Here is a 13,236-nt window from a genome sequence, read left to right as displayed (position 1 = left end):
GAGCGCTGCTTCTCCACTCTATGACTCTATAAATCAGAATTCCGAGTGGAAACTGGCTCGAGCTGGTCAACAGAACATTCTGGAATATTCCAGGCAAAGATCCAGGACTCTCGAAGTCCAGTCCCAGGGAGATATGCAGACCGTTCTAGAATATTGCAGGGGGAGCATCCGAAACTCAGAGTGATAAGGTCCAAATCATTCCAGATTATTTCCAGGGAAAGATCCGGAACTCTCGAAGATTGTTCCCAGGGAAAGTGAAGAATGTTCTAGAATACTCAGAGGAACATTCGAAACTCAAGGAGATAAGGTCTGCATCATTCCAGAATATTCTGGGGAACATCCAAAACTCAAGGAGTACATTCCAGGGAAAGGTCTGGATCATTCCGGAATATTCCAGGGGAATACCCGGACCCCTACAAGATCAGTTTTCAGGGATGCATCAGAACATTCTGGAAAATGTCATAAATAGATCCAGGGAATATTCAAGATTATCCTAGAAAATTGCAATCAAATTGTTCTTGAAAATTGCAAGTTGGGGGAGGGGGGGGGGGAATGTTCCCTGATCTCTATAAGGTAGGTTCCAGGGAAGATCTAGAATGTTCCAGAAAATTCCAGAGCTTTGCCGCAGATTTGGCGATTGACAAAAAATCAGTTCAGGCACTCAAGGAAATGTCCAGATGTGAGGGGATTTGACAAATTGAAAAAGGAAAATACTCCAGAATTTCACAGAGAAGATGCATCAAAATTTTCAATTTTGAATCCAGGATTCATGAGGTTCCTTAAATTTGAATAGATTTACAAATGGGAGGGAACTAGGAAGTTCTGAAAATTCCTGAAATCTCACACTTGCAGAACAAAACAGAATTTCACCGGGGATTTCATCCTACTCTAGGATGTTCCTGATAAAATTGGAATTTTTCAGATCCTTCCCAATATAGGAATTTGCTTTCTTGCCTTTCTCCTTTGTAGATTTCATATCTGTTGCATCGTTTGCTGAAAATTCCAGGATTTGTAACTTAAATATCCAAACCTGAGACTTATTGTCCACGAGGCCATCCTATATCCACTGGGAATGCTCTATCACTTCCCTGTGGGAGTAATATTAAGGAGAATTGAGTGTCTGAATTTGCAACATTTTTAGTAAGGGCCACCTCAAAGTCAATGGCCGAGCCAAGATCCTAAGAATGCTTCATTGAAAATTTCAGAATTCAAATATGCAGATCAGTCACAATCTCAGTAAATGTCAGAACAGACTTGATGATCTTAGTCTGTTCCAGTTGTTTTGCCTCACTCGGGTAGCCTGCTGGAAATCGAGCCCCACTCTTTCTGGGGTCAGCACAAAAGTTAAAGATTTTATGAAGTATTCGGAATTCGAATTTACATGACTTTCACACCCGGGTTGACAGAAAGCCAGGTTTCTGCATTTATTTCACAGTTAAAAATCACACAACACCAGGTTATAGTCCAACGGGTTTAATTGGAAGCACTAGCTTTCGGAGCGACGCTCCTTCATCAGATTGTTGTAGGAGCAGCGCTCTGAAAGCTAGTGCTTCCAATTAAACCTGTTGGACTATAACCTGGTGTGGTGTCATTTTCAACTTTGTACACCCCAGTCCAACACCAACGTCTCGTAATCATATTTATTTCATGTCAACAGATAGAAACAGAATTAGGCGTTATTGTCACATGTACTCGAGGAGTACCGTGAAAGGTTTCCAGTGTTGCCTCTCATGACACCATCTTAAGTGCAAAGTACTTAGGTACAAATCGTTGGTACAAAAAGAGAAATAACTGCTACATAAAACTGATCCGATTACAAACCCCTTTAAACATACACAGAGGAAAGAAAAACATGGATGTTTTGGACGGAGGGAAAATTGAGAAAGCAGTTCAGTGCTTTCTGTTCACAGGGTCTGTTGAGACGGTTCTCGTGCTGATCAGAAAGCTGCTTCTCAATCTTACTTCACCATTGATTTGAAGGAGGCTGGTTCATAATTTAAAATGTCTCCGACTCTTTACTTAAAAGTCACACATTACAGCACTGCTAAAAGACAGCACGGTACCTCAGTGTTTCCCTCATAGTGACAGGGACCTAGGTTCGATTCCAGTCTTGGGTGACTGTTTGTGTGGAATTTGCACATTCTCCCTGTGTCCGCATGGGTTTCCTCCCACAGTCCAAAGATGTGCAGGTTAGGGTGGATTACCCAGGGAAATGCAGGGATAGAGTATGGGGACAGGTCTGGGTTGGATGCTCTTCAAAGATTCTATGTGGACTTGATGGGCCAAATGGCCTGCTCCCACACTATAGGGTTTCTTGAAATGAATCTCATCAAATACATAAACTTTTTTTGGTTTATTCTGAAACATGGATAAATTGATAGTGTAGAGGTTTGTAAAAGCCTCTCTGGTAAAATATCGGTAGGGTTAAAGAGGCTTTTGATGCAGAGAACAGAAAAATCTCCTGAGCTGGTGGAGATAATGGCTTCTCCCCATTCTCATTCACAACCACCAAGCAGTTCAACCAATCACATAGTTGTTGTTAGTTGAAGGCCTTTGTCATTGATAACTGGATAATAGTCCACAGACCTGTTGCCTGACTGAATCTTCATTTGTACTCACCCTCGCCCGCACTGTGTCTGCATCTTCTCCAACCACTGTCTGAAGCAGCAGCTGTGTAAACAGTACTTCCAATGAGTGTCAAGTTGCTTGCTTTCAAAGAACGTGCAGTAGTTCCTTAGCAAACCTTGGTTTTTAAAACAGATTGTTTCCCGTTTCAGTCCACATTTAAAAGTACAGACGTACATTATTCTGTGTAATAGGCTTGAGGGGCTGAATGGCTTTCTCTTGTGTTTGTGTAGCAGGCTGAAGGAGGGGCTGAATGGACTCTTTCTGTTCTAATGTAATAGGTTCATACAGGCTGTAGCAGGCTTGAGTAGGTCTAAAATGTCTTCTCCTGTTCCTGTTTGGCAGGCTGAATGGCCTACTCTTGTTCCTGTGTAAGAGGTTCAAAGAGGAGACTGAATGGGCTTCCTATTCCTGCACAACAGGTTTGTTAAGGAGCTGAACAATCTCCTCATTTTGGTAAAAACAATGACTGCAGATGCTGGAAACCAGATTCTGGATCAGCGGTGCTGGAAGAGCACAGCAGTTCAGGCAGCATCCAAAGTGCAGTGCAATTGACGTTTCGGGCAAAACCCCTTCTAATCTCCTCATTTTCCTGTGTCAAAGGCTCAAGGTAGCTGAATGAACCTCCTCCTGTTCCTGTGTAACAAGGTTGAGAATGGGTTATGCTCCTATGTCACAAACCTGAGAGGCTGAATGGCCCTTCTCCTATTCCTGTGTAACATATTGTGAGAAGGGGCTGAATGGCCTTTTTCAATTACAATGTAGCAATCACTGATGGAGTTGAATGGCCTCTTCCTGTTCCTGTTCCTGTGCAACAGCCTGAAGGGTTTCAGTACACTCTTTCTGATCACGTATAAGAGATTCAACAAGGGCCGAATGGCTTCCTCTTGATCTTCTACAATGAGGCTGAATGTGTTCTTCTTTATGCATTGAAAACTGTGTTGCTGGAAAAGCGCAGCAGGTCAGGCAGCATCCAAGGAGCAGGAGAATCGACGTTGAAGAACGGCTCATGCCCGAAACGTCGATTCTCCTGTTCCTTTGATGCTGCCTGACCTGTTGCGCTTTTCCAGCAACACATTTTTCAGCTCTGATCTCCAGCATCTGCAGTCCTCACTTTCATCTTTATGTGTAGCAGGCTCAAGTAATGAGTGCTGAAAATGTGTTGCTGGAAAGGCACAGCAGGTCAGGCAGCATCCAAGGAGCAGGAAATTCGACGTTTCGGGCATAAGCCCTTCATCAGGAATAAGGAAAGTGTGTCCAGCAGGCTGCACTTTCCTCATTCCTGAAGAAGGGCTGATGCCCGAAACGTCGATTCTCCTGCTCCTTGGATGCTGCCTGACCTGCTGCGCTTTTCCAGCAACACATTTTCAGCTCTGATCTCCAGCATCTACAGTCCTCACTTTCTCCTCAAGTAATGAGTGGCCTTTTTTCTCTTTTATCGTTCACACATTGCTGGCTGGTCCAGCATTTAGTAGAGTCACAGGGAATGAGCAGAACTGAAACTTGGTTCAACTCCTCCATGCCGACCAGATATCCTAAATTAGTCTAGTCCCATTTGCCAGCATTTGGTCCACATCCCTCTAAATCCTTCCTATTCATATACCAACCCAGATGCCTTTTAAATGTTTTACTTGTGCCAACTAATGAAAAGACGTACATTATTCTGTGTAATAGGCTTGAGGGGCTGAATGGCTTTCTCTTGTGTTTGTGTAGCAGGCTGAAGGAGGGGCTGAATGGACTCCTTCTGTTCTAATGTAATAGGTTCATACAGGCTGAATGACTCCTTCCTCTGGCAGCTCATTCCATACACACCTCTATGTGATAAAGGTACCTTTTTAAATCTTACCCCTCTCAACTTAAACCTATGCCCCTCTACATTTGGACTCCACTACCCTGGGGAAAATACCTTGTATATTCACCCTGTCGCTACTTGCCATGTTGAAGGTGATGGTAAGCTGCCTTCTATAACCACTGCAATCCTTGATCAACAGGTTCAAAGGGACAGAATGGCCTTCTGCAGTTTTTTGGTTCTGTTCTGTGAACCAAACTCAAGGGGGGCCACTTGGTTCCTGTGAGACAAGTTTGAGGGGGTGAATGGGCCCCTCCAGTTCTTTATGTAACGCACTCAAAGGGCCTGGCCGGCTTCCTTTTCGTCCTGTGCGACATCTGAAGAGTTGCACGGGCCTTCTTCAGATCCTGTGTGACATCCTTAAGGCGGCGAATGGCCTCCTGTGTTAGACCCAAAGAGAAGAACAAAGAGATGTCCTGAACATTTCAGGACATATTGTGACTTCTAAATGTAACAGGACATACAACCTTGTCGATTGTGAATATGGGTTAGAAGGCAGAGGCAAACAAAATTGAATATTGTGTTCCAGATTTATTGAAACTGTCTTAGAAATCATGAATTATCCAGACTAAAGTCCCAGGTTTTAGTTCCAGGTTTATCTTTAACCGTTTACTGTGGTCATTTATTTGATTGGATATATTGTCAAATGTAGCTGCTGGAAAAGCGCAGCAGGTCAGGCAGCATCCAAGGAACAGGAAGTTCGATGTTTCAGGCATAAGCCCTTCATCAGGAATCCCGAAGAAGGGCTTATGCCCAAAACGTTGATTCTCCCGCTCCTTGGATGCTGCCTGACCTGCTGCGCTTTTCCAGCAACAGATTTTCAGCTCTGATCTCCAGCATCTGCAGACCTCACTTTCTCCTCCTATATTGTCAAATGTACCCAGGTACAGTGAAAATTTTTGTTTTTCATGCAGTGCAGGCAAATCAGGCAAAGGACACAATGTGATTGAACAAGAGCAAGGAATACAAAGGTATGGCTGCTGAGAAGGTAAATTGAGGTTTAAAAGTGCAGAATAATTGTTAGAAAATGTGAGAATAAGATCTGCTGTGAGAGCTCGCAAAGGGTCGGCCAGTGTCAGTGACTATTGAAGCAGAAGTAAGTTGTTCTTTAGATTACATTACAGTGTGGAAACAGGCCCTTCGGCCCAACAAGTCCACACCGTCCCGCCGAAGCGTAACCCACCCATACCCCTACATTTACCGCTTACCTAACACTACAGGCAATTTAGCACGGTCAGTTCACCTGGCACGCACATCTTTGGACTGTGGGAGGAAACCGGAGCAAACCCACGCAGACACGGGGAGAACGTGCAAACTCCACACAGTCAGTGTGCCTGAGGCGGGAATCGAACCCGGGTCTCTGGCGCTGTGAGGCAGCAGTGCTAACCACTGTGCCACCATGCTGCCCATATTTCATTCTCTGAGACCATTGCTGATCTCATGTCCCCCACACTGTCACGCAATACCATCAATGTCTAGGGATCAATCTTGGACTTGATCAGAGATTAATCAGCTAGCTGGGAAACTTGAAAGGGTTCAGAGAAGATTTACGAGGATGTTGCCGGGGTTGGAGGGATATAGGGAGAGGCTGCATAGGCTGAGGCTTTTTTCCCTGGAGCGTCGGAGGCTGAGGGGGTGGCCTTATAGAGGTTTATAAAATCACGGGAGGCATGGATAGGGTAAATTGTCAAGGTCTAGATTAGAATGGTGCAGGTCAGGCAGCATCTGAGGAGCAGGAAAATCAACTTCCTGATGAAACATCACTCTAATCTAGACTCTGATCTCCAGCATCTGCAGTCCTCACTTTTGCCCAAATAGTCAAGATCTTTTCCCTGGGGTGGAGGAGTCTAGAACTAGAGGGCATAGGTTTAGGGTGAGAGGGAGAAGATTTAAAAGGGACCTAAAGGGCAACATTTTCATGTAGAGGGTGGTGTGTGTCTGGAACGAGCTGCCAGAGGAAGTGGTGGAGGCTGGTATAATGACAACATTTAAAAGGCATCTGGATGGGTATATGAATAGGAAGGGTTTAGAGGGATGTGAACGAGTGCTGGTAAATGGGACTAGATTTATTTAGGATATCTGTTCAGCATGGATGAGTTGGACTGAAGGTTATGTTACACGCTGGAGAGTGAAAGAAGTCCGAGTGAAAGTGAAAGAAATCCCAGCCTATCCAGCCTCGCCCAAACACCCTCCATTCCCAGCAACATCCCGGTAGATCTTCTAAACCCTCTCTAGCTTAATAATTTTGTGGAGGTGCCGGTGTTGGACTGGGGTGGACAAAGTTAAAATCAGACAACACCAGGTTATAGTCTAACAGGTTTATTTGAAAGCACTAGCTTTCAGAGCGCTGCTCCTTCATCAGGTGGCTGACCCTGCCCCACTAGTTACCTGATGAAGGAGCAGCACTCCAAAAGCTTGGACTTGCAAGTAAACCTGTTGGACTATAACCTGGTGTTGTGTGATTTTTAGCATAATAGTAGTCTTCCAATAGCAGGGCGGCCAGAACTGGAGACAGTACTTCAGGAGAGGCCTCACCAATGCCCTGTACAATCTCAACATGTCTCCCCAACCCATATACTCAAAAGTCTGAGCAATTAAGGCAATCATGTTAAATGCCTGTTAACCATGAACTTTTATAAGACAGAGCAGATGGCACAAACCTTTCCCTACTTGTGAAAGTGTCAAGAAAGAGACAACACTGATGGAAAGTAATTCTCAAAAGAAGCTAAAACAGTATAAAATTGCATCATGTAAGTAGTTTATGGTCTGAAATGCTCTGTTTGGAGGGCACGTTCAGTTGAACGTTCAGAAGGGAAATTCAGCTGTTACCTTGTTATGATCCTGGACCAGAACATAACTTTTATGTTACAAACTTGCTAGGGACTAGTGGCTTTTATTTTTAAAGTAGTCAAAATGTGTGATGTCTGGGCACATAAAACAAGAGAATAAAGCCACAAGATTCCACTATGTTGAACAAATAATCAACTTTATTACACATTAGAATTGTAATATGTTCTACAATATACGCACAATTCATATTTAACACCCAGAATTAACATGATAAATATGACAAAAGACTGTGCTTGAACACTGCACAGTGCAAATCAAATAATCAAAGCAGATCTCACAGATTTCTCACCCAGATGTTCATCAAATCTAATTTTCTAAGAGATTACAATTCTTTTGCTAAGCTGTCCCTCTCACAAGTCACTGTGTTGTGGACTGTCTTAACAACTGCTCCTGTTCTAGTTAATCACCTTCCTTTCCTAGACCTGAGCTCCCCCGGACTCCGAAACTGCAGGTCAGCACTCACTCGCAAGCATAACTCCAGCCCTCCACCAATAGTTGGAATCAGTCTTACCCCTGAGTTCTACTCCCCCTCTCCACCATGCCCAGCCCAAGTTCCAATCTTGCTCAGCTATGTTCAAGCAAATATTGCTTGAAACCCTATTCTCTCAGGTATGCTGAACTCTTCTATTCCCCAACGCAAAGCCAATGACCTTCCCACTTTCTCACCCCTGCAGAATTTTAGCTATTTCTTTCTGAAGTATATTCAATGACTTGCCTTTCACACCTTTCTAAGGATGTTGAGATTATACAGGGTGTTGGTGAGGCCTCCTCTGGAGTACTATGTCCCGTTCTGGTCTCCCTGTTACAGGAAGGATGTCATTAAGCTGGGGAGGATTCAGAAGAGAGTTACCAGGATGTTGTCTGGACTGGAGGGTTTGAATGATAAGGTGAGGGTGGATAGGCTGAGACTTTTATCACTGGAGGGTAGGAGGTTCAGGGACGACCTTATAGAAGTTCATAACATCATGAGGGGTGTGGATAAGGTGAATGGCAGGCATCTTTTCCCTAGGCTGGGAATTTCAAGATTGGAGGCATACTTTTAAGGTGAGAGGAGAAAGATTTTAAAAAGAGATGAGGCGCAATTTTTTTGCGCAGAGTGGTTTGTGTGTGGCATGAGTAAGGGTTGGATGTGGGAACAGTTACAACATTTGGATAAGTACATGAATAAGAAATGTTTGCACAGACATGGGCAGGGAGGCTGGGACTAGTTTAGTCTGGGAACATGGTCAGCATGGACTGGTTGGACCGAAGAGTCTGTTTCCATGCTGTGTGGAGAATCCTACAGGTACACCACCTGCTGAGTGAAGAAATGTTTTCTCATCTGCTTCCTCTGTACCTTGAGATCCTTATTCTAGACTCTAGCACCCACCCCCCATGGCCCCGTTCACGAAACAAGGAAAAGATCATCCCTGCATTTAGACTGCCCTTCCTTGCCCGGATTTGATGTGTTTCAATCAAACCCTCTGTAATTATTCTCAACTCCGGTAAATACAGGTCCGAGGAGAAAGTGAGGACTGCAGATGCTGGAGATCAGAGCTGAAAATGTGTTGCTGGAAAAGCGCAGCAGGTCAGGCAGCATCCAAGGAGCAGGAGAAGAAGAGAGCTTCTTCAAGGAAGAAGGGCTCATGCCCGAAACGTCAATTCTCCTGCTCTTTGGATGCTGCCTGACCTGCTGCACTTTTCCAGCAACACATTTTCAGCTCTAAATACAAGTCCGGTCAACCCAATCTCTCATCTTATGACAACCCTATCCCAGGAAAAAGACTCCTCTCATCCTGAAATAACTGTGTCCTTTGGACTCCTCTTCCATGACCCACAGACTGTTCTTTGTGACCTCTCATAAACCTTGCAATAATTCCCTCCCCAATTGCTGAACAGAATTGAGCGTTTCTAACATTTTGAGATAGCCATAAAGGAACTGAGTGTACTCTGGAGGCTGCATTCTCACAGTGTGCTGGAAAAGAAGTTTTAACAACATGTCTTTTCCTTCAGCAATATTAAACTTTACTTGTTAAATAAAACACAGAAATGTGGGCGGGTTAGGGAAGTGCAGCTGTAGCACAATTGGTTCCTGTCTTGCTAACACCGATACTTACAAACGAGATCATGTACTGTTAATTTTTAAAATCCTATGAGTGAAACGAGTGGACATATTATACTGTAGTGTTCCGATTTGCAGAAACATTGACTTACAAACGTACTCAGGATTGGAACCCATTTGTAACCCAGGGACCTCCTGTATGTGGATGTTGGTGGACACCTGTATGGTCCCCTGAAGACCACAAGGTGTAGTAGCAGATGCAGCCGGTTGAGTCTACCCCTCCATTCATGGAGATCGAGGCTGATAATCCTCAACTCTGCTCTACAGCATTTTCCTGAAAACCTTTGATTCCTGTACTGGGTAAAAGTCTGAAATAACATTGGGAAGCTGGAGATCTGAAACATACAATTAAACGTCTTTGATCTTGATCTCACTGTTTGTGCACCTTCTCTGCAGCCATTTCACACTAATCTTCACTTTGTTCTAATACACTTTGTAAAGTATGATCTGCCTGTACCGCACGCACAACAAAACTTTTGACTGTACCCAGGTACATGTGACAACAATGAATCAAATCAAATCAAACCAAGCCTCGACCTTGAATATACTTAACGACTCAGCCTCTGCAGTCATCTCTAAGCTGTAGAGTTCCACAAATTCACTGTCTTCTGAGAAAATGAATTTCTCCTCATCTGTCCTAGAAAGGCACACCCTTATTCTGGGCCTAGACTATCCTACAAGTGAAAGCAAGCTTTCTGCATCTACCCGTTCAAATCTGATAAGAATCTGGTTGGATTCAGTAAAGTCTCCTCTGATCTCCTAAACATCAGTGAGTACAGGCCAAATCCATCATCCACCAATGCCATAAGTGTCTGCAGTTTGATGACCCTCAACTCAGAGTTGGTGCACTGATGTCGAGCTTCAGTGAGGGGGTGGGGGCGGTAATTTAGCTGAACACTTTGTTCCAAGGGAATCATGACACCTCGTGGATCAGGGGTAACGCCCAAGAGGGAGGCAGAAACGGAGATCCCAAAGGCAGTCGTGGAAGGAACCTCAGCCCTTGAGGAATTCTTCATCAGGTTTGAGGTTCCTACAACCTGCGTGGGTAATAACGGTGGCCAAAGGGAGAATGAGTAGACTGGCAATGGCACCATGCCATTCATGCTGGGGAGATTGTTCCTGCAGTGGAAGAACATTGCGTGTAGGAGTTGGGAGGTCATGTTGCGGCTGTACAAGACATTGCTGAGGCTACGTTTAGAATACTGCATACAATTAGACAATAGGTGCAGGAGTAGGCCATTCAGCCCTTCAAGCCTGCACCGCCATTCAATGTGATCATGGCTGATCATTCCTAATCAGTATCCGCTTCCTGCCTTATCTCCATAACCCTTGATTCCACTATCTTTCCAACTCTTTCTTGAACGAATCCAGAGACTAGGCCTCCACTGCCCTCTGGGGCAGAGCATTCCACACAGCCACCACTCTCTGGGTGAAGAAGTTTCTCCTCATCTCTGTCCTAAATGGTCTACCCCGTATTTTTAAGCTGTGTCCTCTGGTTCGGCACTCACCCATCAGCGGAATCATGTTTCCTGCTGCCAGAGTGTCCAATCCTTTCATAATCTTATACGTCTCAATCAGATCCGCTCTCAGTCCTCTAAACTCAAGGGTATACAAGCCCAGTCGCTTCAGTCTTTCAGTGTAAGTCTTTCAATTCTGGTGATCCTACTAATGGAAGGATGTTGTTAAACTAGAAAGGGTACAGAAAAATAATTTACAAGAATGTTGCCAGGCCTGGAGGGTTTCAGTTCTAAGGAGAGACGGGATAGAATGGGACATTTTTCTCTACAGCATTGTAGGCTGAAGGGGTGACTTTATAGGCTTTGAGGGGGGGGAGGCGTCCTCAAAGCATTTCCTCTGCCCTCAGAACTGGCCATTACATGAAGTGGGAGCTTACGTGTTGGAGATGAAATATTAGCCTGGATAAAAGGATTGGCTAACCAACAAGAAACAGAAAGTTGGGATGAGTAGGTGATTTTCAGATTGGAAAACTGTAACTAGTAGAATATTGTGTTCAGTTCTGGTCTTCCTGCTTTGGAATTATGTTGTTAAATTTGAAAGTGCAGAAAAGATTTACAAAAATGTTGCCAGGGTTGGAGGGTTTGAGCGAGAGAAACAGAGGCTGAACAGGCTGAGGCGATCTTCTCTGGAGAGTCAGAGGGGTGACCTTATACAGGGTTTATAAAATCATGGGGGGCATGGATAGGGCGAAGAGCAGAGGTCATTTACCCAGGGTAAGGGAGCCCAAAACAAGAGGGCATGGGTTTAAGGTGAGAGGGCAGAAGACGTAAAAGGGACCTGAGGGGCAACGTTTTCACACAGAGGGTGGTACATGTCTGGAATAAGCTGCCAGAGGAAGTGATGTAGGCTGGTACAATTACAACATTTAAAAGGCTCAATAAGCAAGATTAAATTACAATATCTGATCAGCATAGATGAGTTGGACCAAAGGGTCTGTTTCTGTGCTGTACGTCTCTATGACTATGAGTGCCACAGGGATCTGTAAGGGGGCCACAACCTCTTACAGTCTGCAACAATGGTCTAGATGATCGAACCAACCATACTATCACCACAATGATATAAAGATAGGTAGGAAATCAAGCCATGAGGAGGATACAAGAGGTTGGTTCAGGCAAGTGAACGAAAATTGGACAAATGGCGTATGATGTGGGAGAATGTGAGGCTGCCTACTTTGGCAGGGAGAAAGCAGAATATTGTTTAAATAGAGAGAAAGTGGAGCATGTTACAGTACAAAAGAACCTGGGTTTCCTCACACACAAACCACAAGGCAGGAGGAATCTTGGCTTTTATTGCAAGGGCTGAAAATGTGTTGCTGGAAAAGCGCAGCAGGTCAGGCAGCATCCAAGGAGCAGGAGAGTCGACGTTTCGGGCATAAGCCTGAAGAAGGGCTTATGCCCGAAACGTCGATTCTCCTGCTCCTTGGATGCTGCCTGACCTGCTGCGCTTTTCCAGCAACACATTTTCAGCTCTGATCTCCAGCATCTGCAGACCTCACTTTCTCCTTGAAGATTTATTGCAAGGGGCGGAGCTCAAAACCAAGTCTTGCTACAACCGCACAGGCTATTGGTGAGATGCTGCATGGAGTACGGTTACAACTTCACCCTCCTGGCTTCAGAAAATACTCTCTCACATTGGAAGAAGATTCACTCAGCTGATTGCTGGGCCGAAGGGTTTGTCACTTGAAGAAAGGTTGAGCAGGCTGTCCCACCCTGCAGTTGAGAAGAATGGAAGTTAATCTTATCGAAAGGGAAGATTCTGAGGCGGAGGACTTGATGCTGAGGGGAGTTTTCTCATGAACGATGAGGACTCTAAACACCAGAGGGCATCATTTGAAAAGAAGAGGTCACCTACTAAAGGAGGATATGTTCTCTCTCTCTTTGTTAGCCTTTAGAATTCTCTCACCCAGCGGAGGCTAGGTCACTAAATATATTCAGAGCTGAATTAGATTGAGTTTTGATTGATGGGGGAGGGTGTAAACATTGAAGTGCTGCAAACAGGAAAGAGAATCTGAGGCCACAAACAGACCAGTCACGACCTTACCAAATGATGGAGCAGTTTTGAGTGACCCACTCCCACTTATGTTCCCTACATTCTTATGTGTTTTGGCCACACACTGTAAGGTGATCAGATAATACAAGCTGTTACTAGTGGAAAAAGTTAAGTACCCAACCCTTTGGCCTGTGCATGGGGGGGTTTATCAAAAATCCTTCACACGGACAGAATGCAGACAAATTCTTTTGGGCAATTTGCTGGTAGGTTGGCCATTTTTAAAAGCCCATGGCTAACATTTCCG

The sequence above is a fragment of the Hemiscyllium ocellatum genome, chromosome 50, assembly GCF_020745735.1.
Source record: "Hemiscyllium ocellatum isolate sHemOce1 chromosome 50, sHemOce1.pat.X.cur, whole genome shotgun sequence".
Taxonomy (NCBI): domain Eukaryota; kingdom Metazoa; phylum Chordata; class Chondrichthyes; order Orectolobiformes; family Hemiscylliidae; genus Hemiscyllium; species Hemiscyllium ocellatum.
Note: the sequence above shows the minus strand (reverse complement) of the source record.